General features: G+C 39.0%; 1 protein-coding gene across 1 annotated transcript in view; it reads left to right on the top strand.

The window, feature by feature from the left end:
• The window catches only part of LOC139731698 (uncharacterized), a 171,250-nt gene that overhangs the window by 110,369 nt on the left and 35,485 nt on the right, over nucleotides 1–25,396 (top strand). The window lies entirely within an intron of this gene.

A 25,396-nucleotide genomic window follows, 5' to 3' on the forward strand; every position in this document is an offset into this window, starting at 1 on the left:
TGAACATTTGACATTTTTGAGATATGAGGTTTTGTCACCCCACCAATGATTATCCTTTTAAAAGTTATTAGACTTGAAAGTGAAGAGTATGCAAAGGATTTCAGGGTATGAAAGGGGGCCACTAAGACATATCTGTTCATTCTACTCTCCCCCCAAAAAAGAGTTGTAGAAAGACTGCTCAAAACACACTTTCCCATTCATGTTGTGATCCCAAACTTAAGAATAATGTAGAAGAAGGATAACTCTGTCAGAAAATATGAAAAACTTAAGATTGACTCGGTTGACCCATTTCACCTTTTTTGAGTCCTCATGTGAAATCGAGGGGTGCGACTTTGTGTTCGTTTTGTGATGCACGGTCACATATTGTAACTCGTCATTTCTTTTCCTCCGTGCTTCATTAGTCTTCTTTGCTACAAATTGCTTGGAATTTGAGTTTGTTATATGTATGAATTCATAACTCATCACATGACTTTGGTATCATGTGTCTACTTCATTGGCTCAGATCTGAGGAGGAAGGACCATAGTCATCAAGTTCAGGGGTTTTTGGAACTTGGCAGCCTAAGACCGAATCACATGAATTGTAAAGCTTACGCTGTCTGAGTGTGCTCTGGTTTTATCACTTTATGTTTTAATGTGCTTTGTGTGCAGTGCCAAATAGTAATGAGAATAGTGTATACTAGTATCTGGTATTTGCACTACTGAGGACAATGTGAGAGTCTATGGACATTTAATGCCGACTCCATCGCAGTACTTGTGTAACTAAAAAAACAGTGGTCGAAAAATTTGTACACATCAGTTACTGTAACACCAGAAATGTTTACGTGCATTTTAATTTTGCAAATTTTGCAAGAGACAGGATTCGTGGATTTTGCAAGAGACAAGATTCACAAAATTTAAATGCACATGAAAGTTTTTTATTACACTATATGCATTGAATGCCAGTGGCAATTTACGAAAATTTCGTGGCGCAAAAAAAGACCATTATTGGCTTCAATTTGCGAAAATATCTTGCTTTACACTATGACTCTGCAAGTTTTTCCGTAGAGTAGATTGCTCTCAATAACCTTTTAACAAAATGTTATTTAAAGATCTATTCTAAAAATGGCTGATTATCAATGGAGTATAAACTTAGTTACTTCCATGGAGTAATGGGTTTGAAAGGTGGGCCATAGGAGCGTACACTGATAATTTAGTGGATATAAAAAACTGCACTGGCGTAAGCTCAATAAAACTGCAGGGAAATAAACTGGAATTTTCATTGTGACCGCAATAGGCTTTTTTTGCAAATCCTACATTAGGTTTCGATGTGAGAAATTCTACTTTGAAACTGTGTTCTGTGCGGACAACAGGGGGGAATTTTTAGAAAAAATGGAAGGGTTTTTAAAAGGGTTTTCTCCCTTTGGGGAAATACCGGTAGGTGTCCGTATCCTTAAGACTTCTTTCTGTATTCTGACGAAACCTCTGAGGATTTGTGGGAAAGCTTGGAGACCTGTCTAGCCTTGTTTCCTGCCATTAACGTGACCAGACGTTCTTTTCTGCACTCATCTCTCAAAGCTAATGGTTATTTGCTAAGTTTTCAATAGCCACATTTCATCGTTCCTAGTCCAGCAGTTGTGAGAAGTTCTCTGAACACTGAACAGGTCAGACCATGATCAAAGTTGGCCTCTGTAAAAAGTTTAGGGCTGAGATGAAAAGTTCTGGTCGTAGATATTTGCATATCATATGTACATTTTTTTTTCCCTCTCCCTCTTCCTTTGACTAACAAATGTTTGCAGTCAGGTAGCAGGTCGTGTATTATTCAGAGTGTGCGTTTGCGTGCCAAATGCCATTTACGGCTGAAAAGCCGCCTCCCTTTGACCGCTGAGCGAAGGTCGGCCTCTTGCTTCCAGCGTTTTCTTACCTTCCCACCACATAAAAGCCCTGTCAGGACGACAATTGATTCCTTCGCACGCACCCAATTGATCCTTTGTCGGAGCTTACAGGGGCGCAAAAGATGCAGGCCTAGTTTTCTTTTTTTCAATGGTTCCGGGAACGTAACTTGGCTTTGTCACTACAATACCCAATGTTATTGAAACCCCATTGTTGCTAGAAAAAAAGGAAGAGATATAAGGCAAATGTATCTATATATTTACAGTCAGACACTCCTGCTACCTGTTGGAGGGGGGGGGGGGGCTCTTTATGTTTACACTCATAGCCAAATCCTTCTCATTATCACACACAATACCAAATTCTACCCCCATTTCCCCTTCCCCCATCTAATCTACCCTCGCATCCCAATCTGTCTTCCGTCTTGTACCCCATCCCCAACGCAAACCGAGTTGTGTTTATGGGTCATTGCATCTCGTCTGTTTGGTCGGCCCAGCGCTGATCGCATACGCTGATGAGCTTTACCCAAAAGTGCCACTGCACTCCAAAAGTTCTTCAGGTTTCATGTTCACAAGGTATCTCATGGGCTCTTTCGGGGATCGGGATGGGGGGGGGGGTTAATATAGTGATGACGAAGTGCTGAGTTCAAGAATGCCATCACTATCATGATTCCTATGATCACAGTGCTAATGTGTGTGAGGTGGTAGAGTATAACAGCTGAAAGACATTGATGTGCTTATTTAAATGATGGGCTACTTGAGATGAAGGGTTGGCAATATCATTCCCCCCCCCCCCACTCCTTTACGCGTTCTTTATCAGCATTACAAATTTGCTAGATGCGTGCCACAATGGTGACATATGCTGGAGGGAGTTATGCATACTTACATACCAGCGTTGGATAGTCGGTAATGGACCGTGTCCGATGGAAATGGTAAACCGACCTGAAATGTGCCGGCAAGTGTGTGTGTGTGTGTGTGTGTGTGTGTGTGTGTGTGTGTGTGCTGCTAATGGTGCAAACTATGAAATGATGCTCATGCATTCTTATGTTCTGTAACTTTAACTTCTAATGAGATGGATGTGTATAACCCTTTCTGTGCCAGGAACTTTGGACAGTTTTCACAACGCTATGGGGTTTTCTTTGCCAATCAGATCTCAAAGCGCACAAAGGGTTAAATAGATGTATGTAGAGTGAGAGAAAGATAGAGGGAGGAAGAGAAACATCAAAAGTAATCAAAAAAAAATGAAGAAAATAATGTGGGCAAGAAGATATGTGATGTATACATACTAATAAACTTGAAAAGTTTTTAAGCACACCACTTATACCAGGAATTTCCAAGCAACCCATATCAACAAGCAGACAAATAAACAAACTAGAAAAGCACTCGTAGAGCACATACCTCCGCCAAGCAGCTCATTTCCACCCATTATATGCTCATGCTGAAAATTGCCCAATTTCCCGATATCTAAGCCTTTTGTTTACGTCATCAGCTTCCAGCTACACGGCGCCTCGTCTGAGCGGAGAACACGCTTATAGAGCTTGTACGCAAACCTCAAATACTCACAGCTTGAACTCCCAAATTAATTGACCCTATCTGCTAAAAGATTTTTATAAAACCCATCAAAAATGCATACAAACTCCTGGATCACTACCAAAATTTGATCATCTATTTCTTGTGTCATTATCACAATTTCATGCAGGTTTCATTCAAAGAAAATTCGTTTATAACTTTTTGAGTAATTTTGTAAACAGACACACCAACGCCGATGATCACATAACCTCCTCCTTCCTTGGCGGAGGTAACAAAGAGGAAGTATGTGGCCTCAAGAAGACGGGGGAACTCACTGTATGTCTCACGCTGACCATGATAAGACACTGTAATTCTACGGGAAGTAGCTATGTCTTCCTGTCACTTCAAAACATGAAACACTTGAAAAGTTTGTTGACATCGGCGAATCAATACCTGGATACGTTTCTGTTTTAACAGCCATTTATAACAGCCGAGAGAAGGCGGACAATAAAGACAGTGTCCAAGAAGTGCTATAGGATGCCGAAGATGATTTTATTCTTGGTGCTCAACACCTAAAGAAGGTTTCACTTCCTGTCATAACAAGTCTGAACAACTCACTAGCTGGAAACTGCAGACAATTAATGACCTATCCTCAAGTCGATGATAGGGGAACACTATTCTTGCTGCAAGACTGATATGTAATAATGTGTGGCATTTTATGCTTTACCTGCTGATGAAATAAAATCATATAGCAATGCATGTGTAGACCTAAAAAAAAAAACCCACACACACACTTTGATAGTGGAATTTGTAAAGAGGAAGTCAAAGCATGATGATATTCTGAACAGCTCCATAGTTTGTTATTCAAGCCAGTCATCTCAAATGTTATGCTGTCAGTCAGTAGCTGCCGTCACACTGGCATAAGATTGCATAGTTTAAGATTACAAAGTCTTCTCAAAGTTTGCTCGTCCATCCACACGGACAGCCAAACTTTTCGATGTTTCAGTTCTCGAAGTTAGGGTCAGTGGCACGAATGCGCAACAAAGAAGAAAGTGCTCGCCATTTTGACAGATAATGATTGTGATGTAACAATGCACACACGTAGGCCTACATCCAATCAGGCACCGCCCACAAATCATCAAGTGATGCACCGCCCACAAATCATCGAGTGATGCCGCAAACAGGTGGTGGACTGGTCACTTGATAAGCTTCCCAAAGTTTTGGTTGCAAGCGTTCGAATTCCCCTAGATTGAATGGTAAGTTTCCCAAGAAACTTCAAGATCTTAAACTTTGAGACCTTAGACTTTGTGATCTTTTGCTAATGTGACCACAGCTTCAGTATAGTGAAACCTCATTTAAGCAGTGCAAGGTGTATTCTTCGTGGAATAGATGATGTCTGGTCAGCCTTTGAAACAGACTACCACATCTCGGACCTTTCTCTTCGTCAGCAAGAAGTTGTTAACAGGTGCAATGTTGCAAAATGTGTGAAATTCTGAGAAAATAGATATTGGAACCATGGTTTTCTGTGAAATTTGTAGTTTAACCACCTCTTAGAGATTGTCATTAATCTTATTGGTCAGTGCGTGGCATCCTGGTAACTGATTGGTTGTGCATAGACAACTGCTGCTAGGCTTGAATGAGCATCATGGAGGCTGTTCAGAGTATACCTTTTATCGTCAAGGGGTGAAAATTGTCTTACCTCTCCTTGATTTAAAGGAAAACTTTAAAAGCGGTTTTCTCAAAACGCTGATTTCCTAGACCACTCAACGGGTCACACAAAATCACTTATATCTTTGCAACCGAGTACTTTTATGAGTCGTGTCATATATGAAATTAAGTAGAAGAGTAAGGGAATAATGTCATGTCATTTTAAGAAAATCAACCTCCCTCGACTTTCTGATCTTTTTGTTATAGCGGGTCACATATTGTCTTCAAGGCTGTAAAAACATCAAAGACCCACCCACCTTTCGCAGAATCCTTCAATTGAATATCTGTAAGTTGAAAAAAAAAACAGAAGAAAAATACTTTAGACTACCCACCAGACAATGTGATAGCTGTCTTTGATATCAAAGGTGGGCACACTGAACAAAGAAGTCATTTATAAAATAATGTGTTTCTTAGCACACTCATGTCACTCGGGTATGGCTGTTTACTTGAATTATATGTGTTCTCTCAAATACATTCACTTCTTGAATTGCACTGGGCCCATTGTTGGGTCTGAAGGTGTTTTCTAGTTACGTATCTCTAGATTTTAGATCCATGTCTACAGTCCGAATGATTTGACCTCTGAAACAGTATGTACGAGATGGAGCTGGCATGATTTAAAGGACAAGTTCACCTTCATAAACATAAGGATTGAGAAAATGCAACAATATTAGTAGAACACATCAGTGAAAGTTTGAGGAAAATTGGACAATCGATGCAAAAGTTATGAATTTTTTAAATTTTTGTGTTGGAACCGCTGGATGAGGAGACTACTACAGCTTGTGAGTCATATGCGTACAACAGTATAAAGAAAATGTAAAAGAAAATTCAACATATTTTCACTTTTTTCGCATAATAAAAGAGCACTTCACTTGCCTCTTTCTAAAGGCAGCGGGAATAATATTGCCCATAACATTTGTCGGTAACGAGTCAGGGGAATGTGTACTTTTTTCAAAAGATGGAATTTTGTGAAATTCTCTTTATATTATCCTTATATTGTTGTACGCATGTGACATCTAAGTTATTCATACACTGCAGTAGTCTTCTCATCCAGCGGGTACTGCACAAAAACTTCAAAAATTCATAACTTTTGAACGGATTGTCTGATTTTCCTCAAACTTTCAATGATGTGTTCTACTAATATTGCTACATCATCTCAATCCTTATGTTTATGAAGGTGAACTTGTCCTTTAATATTCATGAGAATTCAGCGAGCTGTTTTTTTTTTGTCTATGTGAAAACTCCTCTTAGTTGAATTCCACTGGTCACAATATTCACAAATTTATCCAATATTTTGCTCACTCTCGTGCCTTATGCTTAACTTGTTTCATTCGAATCACCATTTTCTACAGGGTAATGAGCTAAGTTTCCTTCCAAAAAGTTAAAAAAAAAAACCAGAAGAAATCTCAGGGTCTGACGTGAAATTGGCCGTTAACGTGTCTTCAATATGCAGAATTTAGAAGAAGCAATATGGTTTAGTCCAGATGGACACGATTGATTGCTTGCGGAGGAAAAATTCTTTGGTTACTCTACGTGACTAATGGCCAGTAGCATTCACTTAAAATTTAGTCATTCGTGCTGCTCGTTGCAAACCTTTGGCATCAACAAGTGCCTGTCAGTGCTCTCTTTTTTGTTCTTTCCACCACCGGAATATATTTCAACATTTGTACAGTTTGTTTGACCAGGGGATTTATGACATGCAACCACTTTGGACAGAGAGGCATGTTCCAAGGGGAGAATTGCAGGGTGTTCAGACGCAAAAAAAAAAAATTATACTAGAACAGTATAGCCATACCAAAATGATATAGCTATATGATGAATTTACATACTGAATGCTGACTAACGAAACACCGTATAACGAAACGGTCAGAGCATCGTTTTGAACCAGAACTCGATAACCAGTCAGCATTCCATCGTGTCAATTGTGCGTCTGAACGTATGGCGACCATAGAACGGTGTAACTGGGCGGGACTTAATGGGAGCGCGCGAGCACGAAAGGTGACCCCATAGCTGTCACTCATGACCATAACAACGTGTTCAGTGACAAACTGCACATCCACACGACGTTTTCCAGAATGGCTGAAATTATCATCTGAACGGTCTGTCGGCTATACAGATGATGATATTTTATACATCGTTTCTTTATCGAGTTTTGGCATAAACTGGCTTGCGTCTGAACAGGGGGTTAGAAAGAAATATCTTTATCGATATGCACCTGTATAAAGTGAGCTTTGATATCATCTTTTTTTCTTTCTCTCTCTCTCTCTCTCTCTCTCTCTCTCTCTCTCTCTCTCTCTCATGGAGTTGGTATGTGTTAAGGTCAAACACAGCTGGGGAGCAGTGTACACTCTGCCATTGGTACACACAGTATGGCTTTTACTCAACTTGTGTTAATAACAATTTCAAGGTCAGCTACAGTGCTATTGACCATTGGCCTCACCTCCCTAAAATAGCAGAATCATTGTTGCTTTGACCATGGTAAAATTGAGGGTCAGGGTGGTTTTTTTTTTTCCCCTCCAGCAACAAAGACAATGTACATCGAGTGATTTCCCTTGATCCATTATTTTGTTGGTGTTGTTGTTGTTGTTGTGACTTTTTGTCTTTGACTTTTCTAGCTCGAGCCAGCCAATGACCGACCTGGCTACGTCCAGTGTTGTGAATATACAGTATGTCCCCCCCCCAAAAAAAAAAAATAGAAATAAATAAATAAATAAATAAATAAATAAATAAATAAATAAATAAATACAATCAGATTTTTGCATTGATTACTTCCAATATGATTAAACTGTCTGAGTGCTACTTCAGGGTCTAAAAACATAACATCTTACCTGTATTTTGCAGAAAATCCCATGCAATTTGGTTAGAATTAGGTGGTCATAGAGAAATGTGGATCGTTGTAAAGCATGTCATGGGTCTGATTCTTCCAGGTTTAGCACTTACATTTAGCTGCTCTTGGAACTGCATATTAATATGTGAACACAATGGACAGAACTTGGAGGAAATTAAGGGGTTCCAGACATGCTCTACAAAGTTCCTCATTTCTCTTTGACCACTGAAGCAAATCAGATGGCATTTTCTGTAAGATGTGAGTAATACAAGTGTAAGTTATAGTTTCGTACTCTGAAATTGTATTTGGAGTGATTCACTATGTTTAAAGTTATTGTTTCGAAGGGTTCCGTTGTACTCTTTTTTTGGACATATGGTATAGTGTGGATTGTTCTTTTAACTCTCTGATTCATTCCTCCTAACCACTGTAATTTCATCTAATATTACATGTGTCAATGGTATTTCAGAGACAGGATTCCCCACAGAAGATAAGGGATAGTTTATTGATACACATTTCATGTCGCAAAAGGTTCACATCAGAGTTATATTTTCAGATGTTTTATTGAAAAAGTTGTTTTGTGAAAATGTTGCAAAAATGGTAATAAAAGTTTTGTTGCTTTCCTGAAATCCAGGATTTGTGAGATACAAGGTTTTGCCACCCCAGAGACAGTGTGTGTGTGTGTGTGTGTGTGTATCAGCAGTAGTTGTCACCAACGGATGAGGGAGGTAGATTTTGAAGGACAGTGACCTTTTAGAATCATCGGTGGCAACTACCATGCTGTGCATTTCGTTCCAAAAAAGCGAGCAGACATTTTTCAGAAACTGGTTTCCGTTTCTTTTTTCTCCTCTCTCTGTCTCATTTTTTTTTTTTTTTTTTTTTTTGGTGGCTGGAGTAGAGTGCAATGAACTTGCAGTGCCTTTTTTTTTTTCATGAGTTTCTTGGCTCAGCTAGGAAGGGTGGGGTGGCGTGACCATCACGGTGAAGAAAACACATTGAGGCTGTTTAGTGCATCAGACCAACTGAAACTTTTTTTTTTCTTGCTCTCTTTCTTTATCTATCATGGCCAGAAATGACCTAGATCTCACTACTGGGAAATCTGCCACAATGATTCGATTTCTTCTAAAGAGACTTACAGAGAGAAGCAGTCTGGGTTTATTTTCCCTGCCGATGTAGCAGACATTTCCCTATCACAAACAATTGTATGTATGTATGTATGTATGTATGTATGTATGTATGTAGTGTGTGTATCAACAATATCCATGCTATCAACATTAAATCTTGAGGGGCAAAATGCTTTTATTAGGTCCTACCCATTATGTGAATGCTAGTAGTATTTGAGAAGTGAGAATGCGTGTGTAACAATTCAAATTTCCGTCAACTGCCTTTTTTTTGTCTGACCGGTGCTGATAGACTCTGAAGTGTCTAACTGCAATAATGTTATATATCATAAAATGGTTTTATGGATTCTAATCAATTGATTGGCTGCGAGCAAGCACATGACCAGTCTTTTATTTCTTTTTACCATTGACTGCATGCTAATAATTGGTACTTATGACCGCTCAGAGATACACATGTGACTGTGGCATGTCATATTTGTCCTCAATGATGTCACAATTGCATACTTTAGCAATGCGCACTCAGTCAATTACAAGCACTCGCTCAATCACCTTTTACGTAAACAAGTTTGCGTTCAGTTCTATCGTGTTGGAATATTTCTTTGCTATGTTTTCTAAAGCTGGGTAATTGACTGGTATTTTCCCATAAAGGTAAGTGAAAAAAAAAATATTCATAGAACCATTTGATACAGCAAATAATGCACAGGTTTAAGTTTGGGACATTAGTGGAGATGCAGCGCACTCTCGGGTATTCACAATGTCGTGCATGTTGAATAAACCATTGTAAACACCATTAAATGCACTGCATCTCCACTAATGCCTTCTCACTTGTGCATTATTTATATAATGTAATTCATACTTGTATATATTAATGGCTATCACCACAGATAAGAGATCTCCTTATCATGCCATGGGCCAATTCTCAGTAAGTGTGCGACCTTGATACACCGCATTGTTTGTAAATAGGTGCCATTAGAGTCAGTGACATGTTTGATGTATTCTGTGAGAGCGTCGTAAACGATGAGATGTGAGAGTGTCGCGAGTGATGCGTTCCGCGTTAGATGTGACTCACAACAGTCGTAAAGGATGCGTACCCATCTCGCTGGGCCTTTCCCCGTTTTATTGACTCCCCCAATTAGAACTCAGCTGGTAATTTTGTCATGTCTGCGCAGGATGCGCGAGGGGGATGTGACGGCTGTCAGCAGTCGTTAATGACTCAACGGTCAAATTGGCCACTCTTGGCGGTGACCTTGGCACTGACCCCCAGGTGACCTCCACATTGGGTAGTTTGACATTGCAGAAGGGACAGCGTGGAGTGAGGCAGTGGCATGTGACTTCAGAATGATGGCTCCGCTCCTATGATTAACGTGTATGCCTTTGGACACCCAATGTGGCATGTACATGTAGTGAAGTCGGGGGGGGGGGGGGGGGGAGGGGGAGGGGAACTACACATGTGTCAATGTATTTCATCTATAAAGAGGCGATTAGGAGTTGATAAAGGGGTAGGCCAACTTGAACTAAGAGTATCATGTGAAAAATTTCTGTGGTCTATTCACCATACATAAGATCTTGTCCGTGTATAAGTTAACTGAGTCATAGAGGAATCATACTTTCCGACCTCTTGATTTTTTTCCCTTGCAGGAAGTTTTTTCTGTGAGCAGTGGTAGTAGTAATAGAAGTAGTAGTAGTAGCAGCAGTTATTAATAGTAGTAGTCGTAGTAGTAGTTGCAGTAGTATTAGTCACAGTAATAGTAACAGTAGTGGTAGTAGTAGCAATCGTATACCTCATGAATATATTGCTGTAAAAGTGGTTATTTTCGCGTGAGTAGATTTTCGCTCAGCTAGGTAAGATGAATTTCATATCTTCTTAATTCTGCAGAATCCAGGCATTTATTAGTGGAACATATGACATGCAAAAATATTTGCTTGTTTTTATATTCGTACTGGTTTCTGTTCGTGCAAAATACGCTAAAAATTTTCACTTCTACTATAATCCTTCTAACGCAGTAACCTAAAAGTGCTATTGACATTATGCACAAACTGGTTGGAAAGAGTACAAGGAGAGGTATAAGCAAATAATTATTGGCCTTTCAGATAGTCGGGAGGGGGAGGGAATGAGGATATTGAAAATATTATGATTTCTGTATTATCTCAAGTCTTCACCGCAACAAATAAGAACATAATTATCGACGCTCCTAATGAGAAGTGTCCAAGGCCAGTTCATGCCTTTCAGCACGTATGATGTGTCTTTATGGAATCTTTTTTTTTTTGTCCCGACATAATCTTTCCCACAAGAAGACAAAGGTAACTACAAAGTACCCAGTCCGCATGAGACATTCATGGCTCATTAATTTTAAGACTTCTTTCATCGTTTTTTGTTTTTTTGTACTCTTTTTCTCCCCCTCTGTTTTGTTTCATATGACACTCAGATTTCCAGTAAACAAGGCAGATGTGCATTAAAGGGATGGTATAGTTTTTGTTGAAATGGGGCTTCAGGCTTTTAAGGTTTTTTTGGGGTAAGATAATGAGAAACCACATATGAAATGTGAAAAAGCATCCAGTGCTACAAGGAAATCAAAGTTTATTTGATGAAAATTGGTTCTGAAGTGGCTGAGATATCCAAAAACAAAGTGGTCATAATAAAAGATGGGAAAAGGTTGGTCCCACCTGTTATTAGGACCACCTTTTTTTGATATCTCGGCCATTTCAAAACCAATTTTCAACAAATAAACTTTGTTTTCCTTTTAGAATTACATTCATTTTTCATATTTCTCTCATCTCAAAGAAAAAAAAAAATCTGAATCCCCATCTCAACCAAACAGTATACCAGCCCTTTAATAGTTTATAAAGTAGAGTGCACATCTTGTTTTATAATTACCGCTTAACCCTCTGAGCCCCACATTAATTACCTGTCTATAGGTTTGTGTGTGCGTGGTGTTTGTGCACATTTGACTCATTGGCTCAGGAAAGGTTAAAACTATTAAAAAACAGGGCACAGCATTGCATGGAAGACACAGTTGACTGATTGTTGAAACAAGAAGACGAGGATAAGGGAAAAGAAGTCTCAGACCGGAAGAGATGAATGGTTTGAGACCAGAAGGACAGATGAGGACAATGGAGGATGGTTGCCAAGCAACTGAAAGGGAGCAGGTCTAATGAGCAGAGTTTTATGGCTTTTTTTGTTGTTGGCTGGAATAAACATCTAGCAGCATTCTTCTCATAGTCACAGTGTGACATTGATAGAAACAACAACAAAACAAATAAAGCAATGCAACATCAAATTAAATATGCTACGATACAGCCGAGTAAGAAAAGACTCAACAAAATGAGATAGAAATAAAGTAAAAAGGGGGCAGACATAGAAATGTTTAGTGCAATGTAGGTAGTGTATTTTGAAGCAATTCTTAACTACGACTCAATCACGTTGCAGATTTATTCTGTCGATTCAAAATTTCATAGGCCTGAAATAGATGAAGCAATCAGTTGAGCATTAGAGAAGCAGGTTATACCTCTTGTAGAAAATACTGCCAAATAGCGATATAAGATCATTGCATTAGATATTCTCATAAAAAAAATTATACCCCCAAAAAAACTACTTCTCCATTAGATATATAAAAGGTTGACTGTCACATGTTGCAGCCTGAAGCTCAGAAATGCCATAAGCATTCAGATGAGATGGAAGAAAAAATTCAGACAATATTTTCATTTCATACTTCACATATATCAGTAAGTGAGATTCATTTCATCCTCATTCAGGAGTTATTCACAAATCTGTAAATATTCATAATGCTTCTCATATTTTTCCCCTCCAAAGTGTCTTCCTATTTATTTACATTTCATGTAAGTAATTGGCAGCTGTTGTACGTAAAGCTCATCATTTTTTATTCATAAATACACAATGTGTGTAACTAGTATATGTTTGAGAGGGCCCTATCAAAGTCCATCCTTTTCTAGTGAATGGGTTTCATTGTATTGCTGAGAAATATGTCTAAAAACTGAGTGGATATATCCGGAGTTGTTTAGAACTCATATAGCACACGCTTTTCAGACATCAGAATGTTTTGTCTTCAAAATGAATTGGATTGTGGAGAAGTCAAGTTCAGGGCCGTATGAGTGTTCTTGCTGAATTTGTGTAATGTGAATGGATCATCAATCATACACATCTTCTACAAAGGGCATGAAGCCGTAGAAACAATGCTGTCAAAAAGGACAAACAGATTGTATGTGAAATCTGCAAAGATAATTATCAAACCACCTGTTTTCTATTTTTGCCGCGGTGGCTCGCGTGTCATCTGCATTTAATGGCAGTTCGGATTTCATTGAACAGACAACATAATGCACAAAGACATCTTGTTATGCTCTTTTCACCATACCATTTTGATATGTACTGATATTTGCAAAGCCGTGAAGTGCTCGTTTTAAAATATGTGAAAGCCACCAAGAATTACTTTATCAGCTGAATAGCGGAAAGTCACTTTAATTGAACAATGAAGGTGTTATTAATGTAATTATTTGAATACAAATATGACATTTGTGGAATTTTTAAGTTAAACATGCTTTTGATGAACTGTGATATACATGTAGGTACAATAAAGAAATAAATCAGACAGAAGACAGATGCCATAGTTTCTGATTTATTTGTGATTAAAAATGCTAAAATCATTAAATTTGTGGTATCAGGGCAATTACAGCCCCTCCCCCCCTCCTCGAGCTGGTTTGTGGTAAGGTTAGAGTAAAGATTAGGGTTAGAGTTAGGTTCAGGGTTACAGTTTTGGTTAGGGTTAGGATTAGGTTTAGGATTAGGATTAGGGTTAGGGGAAGGGGAAGGGGAAGGGGAATTGCCCAGGGGGTAATTTCCCAAGACCCAATTTTTCCAATAATCGAGCAAATCTTATCCCATCCCCTTTACACTGTCTTCATTACTAAATCATTAGCTCTAGAACTATTCTGACAAAGAACATGATACCTCAGACTAGTATTCCTGTAGGCCTAAAGTCCCCAGTTCAAGTCATTGTGTAGCAGTAGTTGTGTCTTTAGGCGAAGAACAAAAAGACACAACAAGGTAGTGAATTGCAACCTTTCCTGTGATGTACATTTTCAAACAAAGCTATGCCCTGATGCTTTGTATGTACCCAGGCATGGTTTCATTCATCTTTTTGTATGCAGTTGTGCATTTGAGCAAATTGAGAAGTTGGCAAACCATTCACTGAACCTTGCATGCAAATGTGGCATGCAAACGTTCACTGTGATATCTGTTTCCGAGTTTTGCCTCCACACATTCTAGTCAACATGAACGCGGCTGGAACTGCAGTTGTCTCTATATACCTCGAGGTGTGAGCTTCCACCACAATCGCGCCCCACTACCCCGACAACTTTAAAACTTTGTGACTGTCAAGATCCACTTCTTCCTGCCAGAGGATAACGGTCGAGAGAATAAAATTGCAGTTTCCACTTCCTTATCTTTTTCTCCTTTGGGTTGTGACAATCCTTGTCTCAAACAATAACAAAAATCCCCTGATCGAAAGTCCCCCTGGGTTATCTTTGAAGTATCATGCCTGTCCGCAAGCCCACAGAAAACTTTTTTTTTTTCTCCCTCCCCTTTCCTGGCTCAGTTTCCAGATGTAAACTTGAATGTGGCCCCTCAAAGGCGGCTGCACTTCTGAAAATACATCTAGAAAGGAAAACTAAAGTACAAACTCTCTTTCTTTCTTCTAGGTGCTTTGTCCTCTGTCTCTTGCTTCGGAAAAAAAAAAAATTTTCACAGAGTTCTCCAATCGAAGTTCAAATTCCTCGATCAAAATGGGGTCGTTCTTCTTTGAAGGATACAGTTTCTTTGTGTTCGTTCTCCATGTTTAATTGGAGTTGACTTTTGTTTTCAGAAGCTTTACTACTCCCGGAGCACTGTACTTTGTGAAAAGGATTAAAGGCAAAGTGCTACTTTTGTGTATTAAGAATTCTACTTCAAGTCAGAAATGCATCATACTGTGTAGACAGAAAGCTGGCCTCCAACTATTTAACCTTTTAGCAACTGAAGTTTCTGCACATAATGGCATATGGTTCCCTAAAAGGTACAGCAATATTTGTCAAATTTCAACAACTTTCTAGATTATTTAGTTGTCTATTATATATACGTTTATTTGAAAGCCTAAGACTTTGTCAAGAGAATGGTGTGTCACATAAGTAATTCTGACATACTTTTTGTTGACCTTTGACCCCTTTCAAATTAAGTAATTATATATTCTTTATGAAAACAATAAATGCGGTAAAGCATAAAACTGCTGTTTGAAAAAATGGCAGGCGGTTTCGTATGGTTCAGTTACTAATGGGTTAAGGTTTTGAAAATCAAAATAATTCAAACCTGACACCATAATGTAGAGAAAATCAGGCTCTTAAACATATTCTACACCAATGTTTAACTCAATACTTCAAAGATTGTGATAAAGACCTTCTGGTTCTCAACCAATGATATGTCAATGTTTTTTGGTTCTTTGTGCCAACTTTTTTTAGTATGATTGTACCTTTTTTCCGCCTCTGAGCTGTCGCAAAGGCAGAAAATCTTTTGAAAGTTTTGTTTTTATGTATACATTTTCTTTTCTTTTTCTCTTGTGATATAGATATTTAAATGATGTGTGTTCAATTCTCAATCAGTGTGGTGATATCAATGTTCAATTCATTGACACAGACTGCCACTGTCACCAGTAAAAAATGCTGAAAATGAACAAATTACCATCTTTATGTTGGTCTAAATATTGATCACAAAAAGCTAGTAATTTCACTTTTTATTATAAAATGCAACCAGTGTCATTTTTTACCTCTTATTTGTGGATTTTTACGATCTTGTAAAGATGGTTTCTTTAAAGTTGAAACTCCCTAAGAATGTTGATGAAGGATATCATTTCATTCTTTATCATGAATCTACATCATTTAAAGAAATTGATGAAAGCTGATATGAAAGCCAATAGGAGTCTTGTGTGCTGCCGCCTTCTAATTTGTTACTAGATTTCTATAAGCTGGAAATATGGGAATCCTTAATATTCTGCTTCTGTTTTTTATCTTGCCTGATTTTTTTCAGCACTTTCGCTGAATCTTGCCGTTCACTTTACTCATCATTCTGTTCATCAGGGTCTATTCGGAGCAAGGATGGGATTTTCTTTCCCTTGAAGTCATGGAAGCGCAGTCTCGCAAAATTCGCTGTGTGAACGGGGAAAGGCAAACCTGGTCTTGATTTTATCAATGGAAGTTTTCTTCCGTTTCCCTTGTCGTCCTCCGTGAAATAACAGGAAATCATGTCCCATAACAACTGCTCAAGGAGTGGCAGAACTCTTTAAGCCACTCGAGGGGAGAGTAACCCTTTTTTCTTAAGTGTCTGCCTGCTATGGTTTCACAGGGGAAAACCAGGTTAATGGATGGTACATAGACTTGATATAGCTATTTTTGTTGTATTTTGTTTTCGTGTCTTTTGTGTGTGTCAATCATAGTTTTATGATTTTTCAAGTTTCGCTGGGGATGTTTTGGCTGTGGTTAGGATTTATTTTGTAGTGATCACATAATTTGATCCTAGGAAAATGTGATTTCGGATACATACATGTAGCAGACAGGAAGAACCCTGCTGATGTCATTCAAGGAAATATATGAAGGGTGTGTTTGCAAAAACCGATAAGTCCATTTTGTAAGATTTCGAAGTACGATCTCTGTCATAAAGTACAAAATAATACCTTTTAAATGATATATTGGTCACTACATATAAAGGTATATTTTTGAAGTTATGGTCAAAAGAAGCAAATATTTTCTTATTATTCTCTTTATTTTTCTTGACCTTTAATCGCAAATATCTCCATTTGGCAAATATGGACTTATCGGTTTTTGCAAACAAACTCTTCATATGCACAAATGATTATGGCAATAGATTTTGGGCATAACTTTTGTCTTTCATCGTTTCATTGCCACTGTAAAACTTGATACTTTCATGGTTCGAAATTTTCATGAATTGGAGCCGACGGCCTTTTTCGCAGCAAGAAATTTCAGTGAGTTGCCTCTAACATTCAATGCATAGTGTGCACAAGAACTTTTGCATGCATTTAAATTTCACGAATCTTGGCTCGCGAAATTTGCACACTAACATTCCTTGTTTTACAGTAAGTTTTACTGCTATTACCATTGTTACCAATACTGTGAAGTTGTAGATCGGCAAAAGTTTGCATTACTTTTTACAGGCAAATCTACCCCAATGTGATGTAGAAATATGTGGATTCAGTGAATGCAGAATAGATAGCTCGCATTAGTGATGTTTGAGGAAAGTCAGATAATCCGTTCAAAAGTTATAAGTCTATAATTTTGTTCAAATCACAAGCTTTTATCATCGGACAAGAAGATTACAACAATTCATGATGTCACAATAAAGGAACAATATTCCCTTTCAATGGCTTACTAGGCACCTACTGAACTAATAATTTGCAGTGGAAATATATCTTTATGATTCAGATGACATCAAAGAGATTTCACCCTACATCCTGGCAACAGTTTTTGTTATTCTGAAGGTTTAGTAATCCAATAATGAAATAAGATTTGTCATTCCAAAGGTTTGTTGATCAGAATATTAAACAAGGTTCGTTATTCACAAGGACATCAATCTGAAAATCTAAAGTTCATTTTTCCCGAGGTTCATTAATCCAAAAATGAAAAAAAAAAAAGAGGTGCCTGCTAACGAACCTCCTGAATTACAAACCTTGTTCCTTTTTTATCTTAACAAATCTTCAGAATAAGAAGCCTTTTTCTCCATTTTTGGAGTAACAAACCTTTGGAATAACACACTTTATTTCTTTTTTCAGATGAATGAACCTGTGGAATAACAAATCTTATTTCATTTTTGGATAAATTAACCATCAGAATAACGAACTGTAACTGTTTGGCGCACCTTGTGTGGTGGACGAGGTACTAGACTCCTATACAGGTAGCCCTGGATTCAAATCCTGCCAATGTGTGCCCATTCTTCTTGGAATTTGGATGAGATGCTTTACCCACAATGTTCCATTTGACCCTGGTGTTTAAAATGGATACCTGGTATCACTAGCGTAGTGGGAGAGGCATGCAGAGCCCACTGGAAGGTCAATACTATTACTGAAATTCATTCATTCATTCATTCATTCATTTATTTTTCATTTCCAACAAAAACATATAAATATATTACAAAAATTGAATACAGTGCATAAATTTCATCATACAAAGTAAAGGATAAATTTACAGAAAACTTGTAGGTATAGGAAAATGTTGGAAATGGGGAGGAATGCTAAAAAGCTGAGCTTGTAGGCTGCATTCCCCCCACACGTAATACAAGAAATTATATGATCGATAGACTGATAAGCATTGAAAATGGATGAAACAAAGAAACTAAGACAAAAAGACCTATAACCTAACTTATCCGAAACAAAAACCCTGAACAAATCCCTACACTACACTAAATTGCTGAAATGGGGGAAATAACAGCATATCATTATCATTTTGAAATAGGGCTATGCAAGTGTCTGTCATTGTTTGTTTGTTTGTTTATTTTTGACACTTTGTGTTATGGTCTTTTATAGTACTTGATAGCCTGTGTGTGCTTTTCTTCATATTTCTGCTGTGCAGGTGTTTCCACGGATAGACCTGTCACGGAAATTGTCCCTGTGACTCATTCGAAGAAGTTTCCCCCAGCCCCATTCAGATGGACAGGGAGGATGTTCAAAAAAAAAGGGGGGAACCAGGAAAAGAAAGGAAAAAGAAGTATTGGAAGGGAGGTTTAGATTATTGGAGCTGACGTTTGAATGATTAATGGCGTGCCTCTGGGATGGTGATTCCCCTCCCCGCACCCCTCTTCATCTGTAGATTGGGATGAGATGGGAGGAAAAGGGGGGAAAAAAAGGGGGTGGGAGTTGGACAGTAATGAGTGGCTAGCAGATGCTGAACCAACCAGTCCTGCTTACCCACGCCCGTTCTTTAATTCCCGCATCATGACGGTTGTACACCATTCTTCAATTATAGCACTCATCGCCATCATCCTCCTTCTCCTCCAGAAAGGGAAATTCCTCCTCTTTGGTTTGTCTTCCACGTCGTCTGTGATCCTCCCTATTTCCAACCCGAGTTGGAAATTCTCACTTGTGTGTTTACATTCTTGGCATGCCGGTTGGTATTCCTTAGATCAGCCCCTCCCCCCCAAACCATCAATGCTACAAGGCAGGCACATTGCTGAAACATACCATAAGTAAGGATTTTCAAATCAACTCTGTCTCACACACACATACAAAATTGTACTTGCACACACTGATTTGTGAGGAACTCTATTGCAGAGACTCAAACTCTCCAGCTTTGAAGCCATATAGTATGTTTTTCGCAAAAATAATCTACTCTCCAGCTTGAGTATGTATTTCTCTGGCTGTAGATAAAGTGTGTGTCTTCCACAAAAGGATGCATTTTCACCCACTCAGAATTTTGCTTTCTCCCGCCCAATTTTGTGTCAACGTTCAAAAGTAAGGCTATGAAAGGTAGTACCAGAGAGCATACATACCACTGGAGTTTGACTTCAACAGAGGATCTTAGAAGTGATGAGAACTGTCTGCCATCTTCACACTTATTAAGACCCTGTTTACAGTGAGCGAAAAGACCGGCCTCGGCCACGGCCGAGCCGGCCTTCATTTCAGTGTAAACGCACAAAAGGGCAAATGCGGGGCCAAAACTGGCCGCGCCTTTGGCCACACTCTTGAGGTGGTCTTGGCCGCGTTTGAGCCGTGGCCGAGCCCAGCCTTTTCTCAGTGTAAATGCAAACCGGGCCAAATGCGGTACCAAATTTAGTCTGGCTTCCAGACCCTCTACCCATACTATTTCGCTATTCAGGATATTAATGCCTTCAACGTCGAAAAGTAGTATAGTTTAAGGTGCTTTTGTCCTGCAAAGGATTTTTTCTTCGGCAAACCCCTTGCTGAACGGCGACTTCGTCGCCGCGGAGTCCAGTTGGCAAAGGGTCTGGAAACCAGACTATATCAAATTGTGTTTGTTTACAAGCAGAGCGCCACTACGACAAAATACTGGAAGGTTTGAATTAAAAGCCAGGGCCGAGCCCGGCACTGTAAACGGACAGAATTGCGGGGCTCAGCCCCGCAATTGAGGCCGGGCTCGGCCTTGGCTCGGACCAGCCCCGCACTGTAAATGGGGTCTAACAGACAAAGATATGCAGAAGCAGTTGCTGTTACCTGAAGCTAAGATATATTGAGAGCTCTACAATTGTTGGCAAATTGTAGGCAGAGATTCTTGCCTAAAAGAGTGATATATGATTAGCAGAATCAGCCAGAAGCTTCTTTGATACAAGTGTTAGTTTGTGCTGGGCCAATATTATTATTGATGTGAAAGGACTCAGTGTAGTTAAACTATGAACCAATAAGTAAATTCACTTGAAATGCTGAAAATGAGGATGCACATTTTATGGTAAACATGCATGTGAAAATTTCAGAAATTTAACCAACCAAAATTAAAAGTCAAAATAGGAATTGTGGGGGGGGGGGGGGGGGGGGGACACATTTCTGTATTAATGACTGGCTAATTAGTTTTTGGTATGGTTATTAACATTCACATTTTCTTATGTGAATTCAAAAGTAAGCAATAATCCCCCCCCCCCCCCCCACACCTTATTCATCATTTGACCCCTTTGCCTTTTTATACACTGTGTAGTAGCTGCATTCACATTGGAAGTGAAATAACGCAGTGTTTAGGGGGTGGTAATTTAAAGTTCCAATGAAACACACATGCAAGATTTGAGTGTGAATTGTGTCGTGAAATACCACCAATCATGCAGAGGTGTATTTTCCACGTGACGTGATGCATTTTTGTGTCTCTTCCCATTTGAGATAAAATTATGCGCATTTGCAATGCTTCTCAGAAATACCACAGTGTTTCGTAAATGAAAACAGTATCTGTTACCATGGTATTTTGCCAATGAGAATATTGCCAACAAATTACTATGGTATTGTTTACCATCATGGCAATTACGTACATACATATAAGGTGAATGCATGTTGTATCAACAGTATACATTTCAGCATCCTTGCTTCATCTCTAGAGTGTGCTCACTCAACCATGACACGACTACCGTATATGTTTTTTCATCATGGCTGTTACATGTTGGTAACAGTATCTGTAGTCGATTCTGTCAATAAACTAAATGATTTTTTTTAAAGGTTTAAGCGGGTTGAACATAACCATTTATCCCTAAAATTATGGTCACCCAACCGTGAACAAAAAAACCCCCAAAACATGATGATTGTCAGGCTAGATGTGAAAGATTCAAATGATTGATGATAAAGTAAAAATAACACAGTTGCATGTTAACCAAATTACACAAACTCTTATCCAACCTGTTTCATTGCAAAAGTAATTTTTTTCATAAAACATTTTCCTTCAAAAAAACAGCCATATTTATTTCAAATGTAGCTCTAAATCCTGCATCTTATCCTTTCAAGCAAAATTGTCGTGGAAGGCAAAAGCTGTTAAAGTGATCAGGGAGGGGGGAAAATGAATCTACAGTTTTTGAACGCCGATCAGCAAGAGGACCACACCAAATGAAGTCTTCTGTTCTGCTGACTATCGCTATTGAATGATGTTCAGAGCAAATGCGAGAAACTGCCTCGAAAGTTGGTGTGGGACGACAAAACAGAGTGGAGAGAAAATGTCACCAAAGCAGAATGTTGCCAGAAAAAGAAAAAAAAAAGAATCAAAGGGAGGGGGAGGGAAAGAAAGAAGAAAAACAGAAAGAAAAACGAATTGAAGTGATGGGAAAACCATCTCATTTCAATCACAGAAAGTCACAAAAGATGTGTGGCTTGAGGCAGACACGTCTGGGGGCATTTGGGGTTTTGTGTTGAGGTAATTACAGTGCCAAGAGGATAGCGTGCAAACGGGGACATGTTTTACTCATTTAGCCAAAACCTTTTTTCTACCCATTTCTCTCCGTCTGTCTGTCTGTCTGTCCGTCCGTCCATCCCCTTCACAGTGTCTGAGATGGACGCTGGGGACTTGTCGCTGGTCGCCAACATCCCACGCCCCGCGCCTCCCGAAGCGTCTTGTCTTTAATATTGGTGGAATGAGTGGATTGGAGGAGGAGGAGGGGAGGGGAAGGGGATTGGGAGGGGAGGGGGAGGGGCGGGGCATGTTCCCCTTTTGTCAGATATTGCTCCTGTAAAGGGATGGGGTGTGAGGGGGTGTACATGAGTTTTTGGGAGCCACTGACAAGGATGTCTATGAATCATACATATGATGGGAATGTTTTCACTTAATACTCAACAGATCACATCCTTTCTGGCCAGATGTCCGCCATCCCTCTTCCTCACACATTTCAAGGCCTGACATGATTTTTTCTTTAATTCAGTCACTTAAAAGAAGTTTTCCTTCCAGATTTTAACTAATACTTCTTTTCTTCTTCTTTTTTGAAAACCAACCAGTTAACCCGTTTAGGCCGATTTGATTTTGCCACAACACGTATTTCCTGTAGACGCTTGCCTGAATATACTCAGGACTTGTCCTCCACGGGTTAAAAGAAGTTTTCCGTCCAGATTTTAACTGATACTTTTTTCCTTTTATTTCTGTTTGTCACACTTCTAGTAAATGATGAGTCCTTTGACATTTAAGCAAAATGAGAATATCTACAGAGTGTGTAATTATCAAATTTCAGTCTTGACCCACACTCGCTGAAACAGTTTCATTCCAAGTAATTCTCTGCCTCCATAATAAAGGCACAACTGGTAGCAACAGGCATTTCCACACTAGTCCTTCCACCAGTGTTGCTAACTTCTCCATTTTCTCCATTTTGTATGAAATATGTCATTGATTTAGACAATAGATTGTGTCTTTAAATTCTATTTTGACCTCCAAAACAGAACAGAACCAAAAAAAAAAAATGTGTAGGCTGCATAGCGCAGCTTTAGTGTTTTCTCACCTCTCCAAGACGGCATCTATGGGTGTGTTTATCAACTTTTTCATGTTTGAAATGCGTTTCAATATTCGCACGCCTTTCGGATCGCGTCTCTGGAGTTATTGCATTTATCAACTCTGTCGTGAGTCAAATGGGAAGCCTCGTCACTGCGCAGCTCCATTGCGCAGTCTTACCCAAGGAGCAGAGACGTGTGGTTGGCAGTTGTCACCATGAACAGGTCCAAGTAAAACATGTGTTTCAAAACTTTGCATTTATCAACTCTGCTGAAATGCATTTCTGGCTCAAACACATTTGCAATCACACATTTATCAGCACTTCAGAAATGCATTAATCAAAACAGCTTTGCATTTGTCAACTGCCCAAAACTCCATTTAAAGTTGTTTTGGAAACCTTTATTCTGCACCAGAAGTGAGTTGATAAATGCACCCTACACATTCGAAGAGTAATACTTCAAGGTTCCAGTCTTGCTGAGGGCTTTGTCAGGCTTCATACTCATCTTGAGTAACTTGTGACATCATTAATTGTCCATTAGGAGTAAAACATTTAAAAAGAGGCATGTTTTTTATTCATAAACAAGTGGAAAATCTGTCATAAGCATTCAGCCAAACTTTTTTTGATGCTGACATATAACTTGATAAATGTCTCAGTGGGAGAAAGTCATGTGGAAATTACCATTAATGGTTCTCAAGGATAATTTCTTTAACAAGCAGCTGAAGGTACCACTGCAAGTAAATATTCAAAAAAAAATTAGGAGTGCCTTACTTTTCATTTGCACTCTATGCATAAAATGCCTAAATGTTACTTAATGCCAAAGCCCATTTTGCATACATACAAACACACTCATACACACAAGCACATTGTGGAAATGAAGATGAGCAAATCGGTTGCAGTCAAGACAGCAAGGTTTATGAAGTTTTGATTCCTGGATTCTTTTTACTACAGTCTCAATATTGAGATGCTCAAAATGTGGCAAGACTTCTGCTTTAATTGTGTTAAAGAACTTTCTGGGACTTTGAAACCATAAAGAAGGAAACCAAGCTCAATATCCTGTGGAGTCTGTGTTGATGAATAAACTATCATCTGTGAATGACATAGTGCAGGCTCCAACGTGGTGCCAGATCCCGACCAATGTTGCCCTTTAAGCTGCGCCAAAATGAATTCATTATGGATGTCATCGTCGGGAGCTGAAATTCCAATTTGGCGAAAGCGAGCGAGGTCGGACCGCTCCCCATTCCCCTGTAATTAAAGCTTATACACCTCTCTCATTATCGCTGGTGTACATGAAATGCTTTCCAATCAAACGTGCGCCATGCTTGCGCTACAAACATATACATGTAACTCGTCATGTCATTAACAAGCTGCGAGCCTAGGGTTCGGTGGAGATTGGGTGGGAAAAGAAATTGCAGTTGCGGCAAGAAACTATTCCAACAAGGCAGAAGAGTAAAAGCAAAAATGAGGAATTCATGGAAAGGACCATTTATCTACTAAAATGTGAGGGGGTTGGCATCATTTGCCCATTTTCTGGTGCGGGCACAGGTGTATTTATGCTGTTTCTTGGAAAAGATGTAAAAGTGTGTGATTCCACCCACAATTGCTGCTCTTTTGTGTCTGATTTTCAGAAAACTGTTACTACTCTTTTCTTCAGTTTTAATTTGTGTGTTGTAAAGTCGACTTGAAAATTGAGTGAATCTTTCACTTTAAAATAATAAACCCCTCATTTTTTTTTTGTTATTCATAGTTCTGTATAGATCTATCGTCCACACAGGAGTGTTTTTGAAGTGTTCAGAGGATGGTCTGTATTTAAGAATAGGACTGGGTCGTGAAACTTCACTTATCTCGGAAGTGAATAGTTATCAGCGTACGGTATCAGCAGAACCAAGTACCATGGATCAATTGTGTCTGCTAGCAATAGACGATGTCTGTACTCTGCAGAAGCTAAATAGGGAGCTGCTATGTAGTTTTCCTACAATAAAGTCAGTAGAAAGAAAGACAAGAAGAAAAAAGGGTGTCTGGGTCATTACTGTTCTACTTTTGGTTTTGATAGCTATTTATTCCACAATGGATCATGTTTTAGAAACTACAGACCTCTTGGATTTTCACAATAAGATTGAGCAAGAAAGGTCTTCAGACCAAACAAAATTTTCTCACACAAAAAAACCAAACCCATCACTGTACTGTATGGCTTCAGACAGACCGTATCTTCAGGGTACCCTTCCTTCCCCACCCCAACACACACTTATGTAGTGATATCTTCATTAGGACCACAGTTCTTCATTAAAAAAACCCATGAAAATGATAAAGGAGATATGACCTTTTTCCTCTTTGGCCAACTGCATGATGAAGCTCATCAAGTCAACAAAATTTCTGATTCCCCTGGCCATGCCTTTTATAATGATAATTAACCGCTTTGAAGTCAGTTAAG

Source organism: Diadema antillarum, unplaced genomic scaffold (assembly GCF_040938485.1).
Source record: "Diadema antillarum isolate AM-2024a unplaced genomic scaffold, OU_Dant_1.0 scf00000022, whole genome shotgun sequence".
In the NCBI taxonomy this organism is placed as follows: domain Eukaryota; kingdom Metazoa; phylum Echinodermata; class Echinoidea; order Diadematoida; family Diadematidae; genus Diadema; species Diadema antillarum.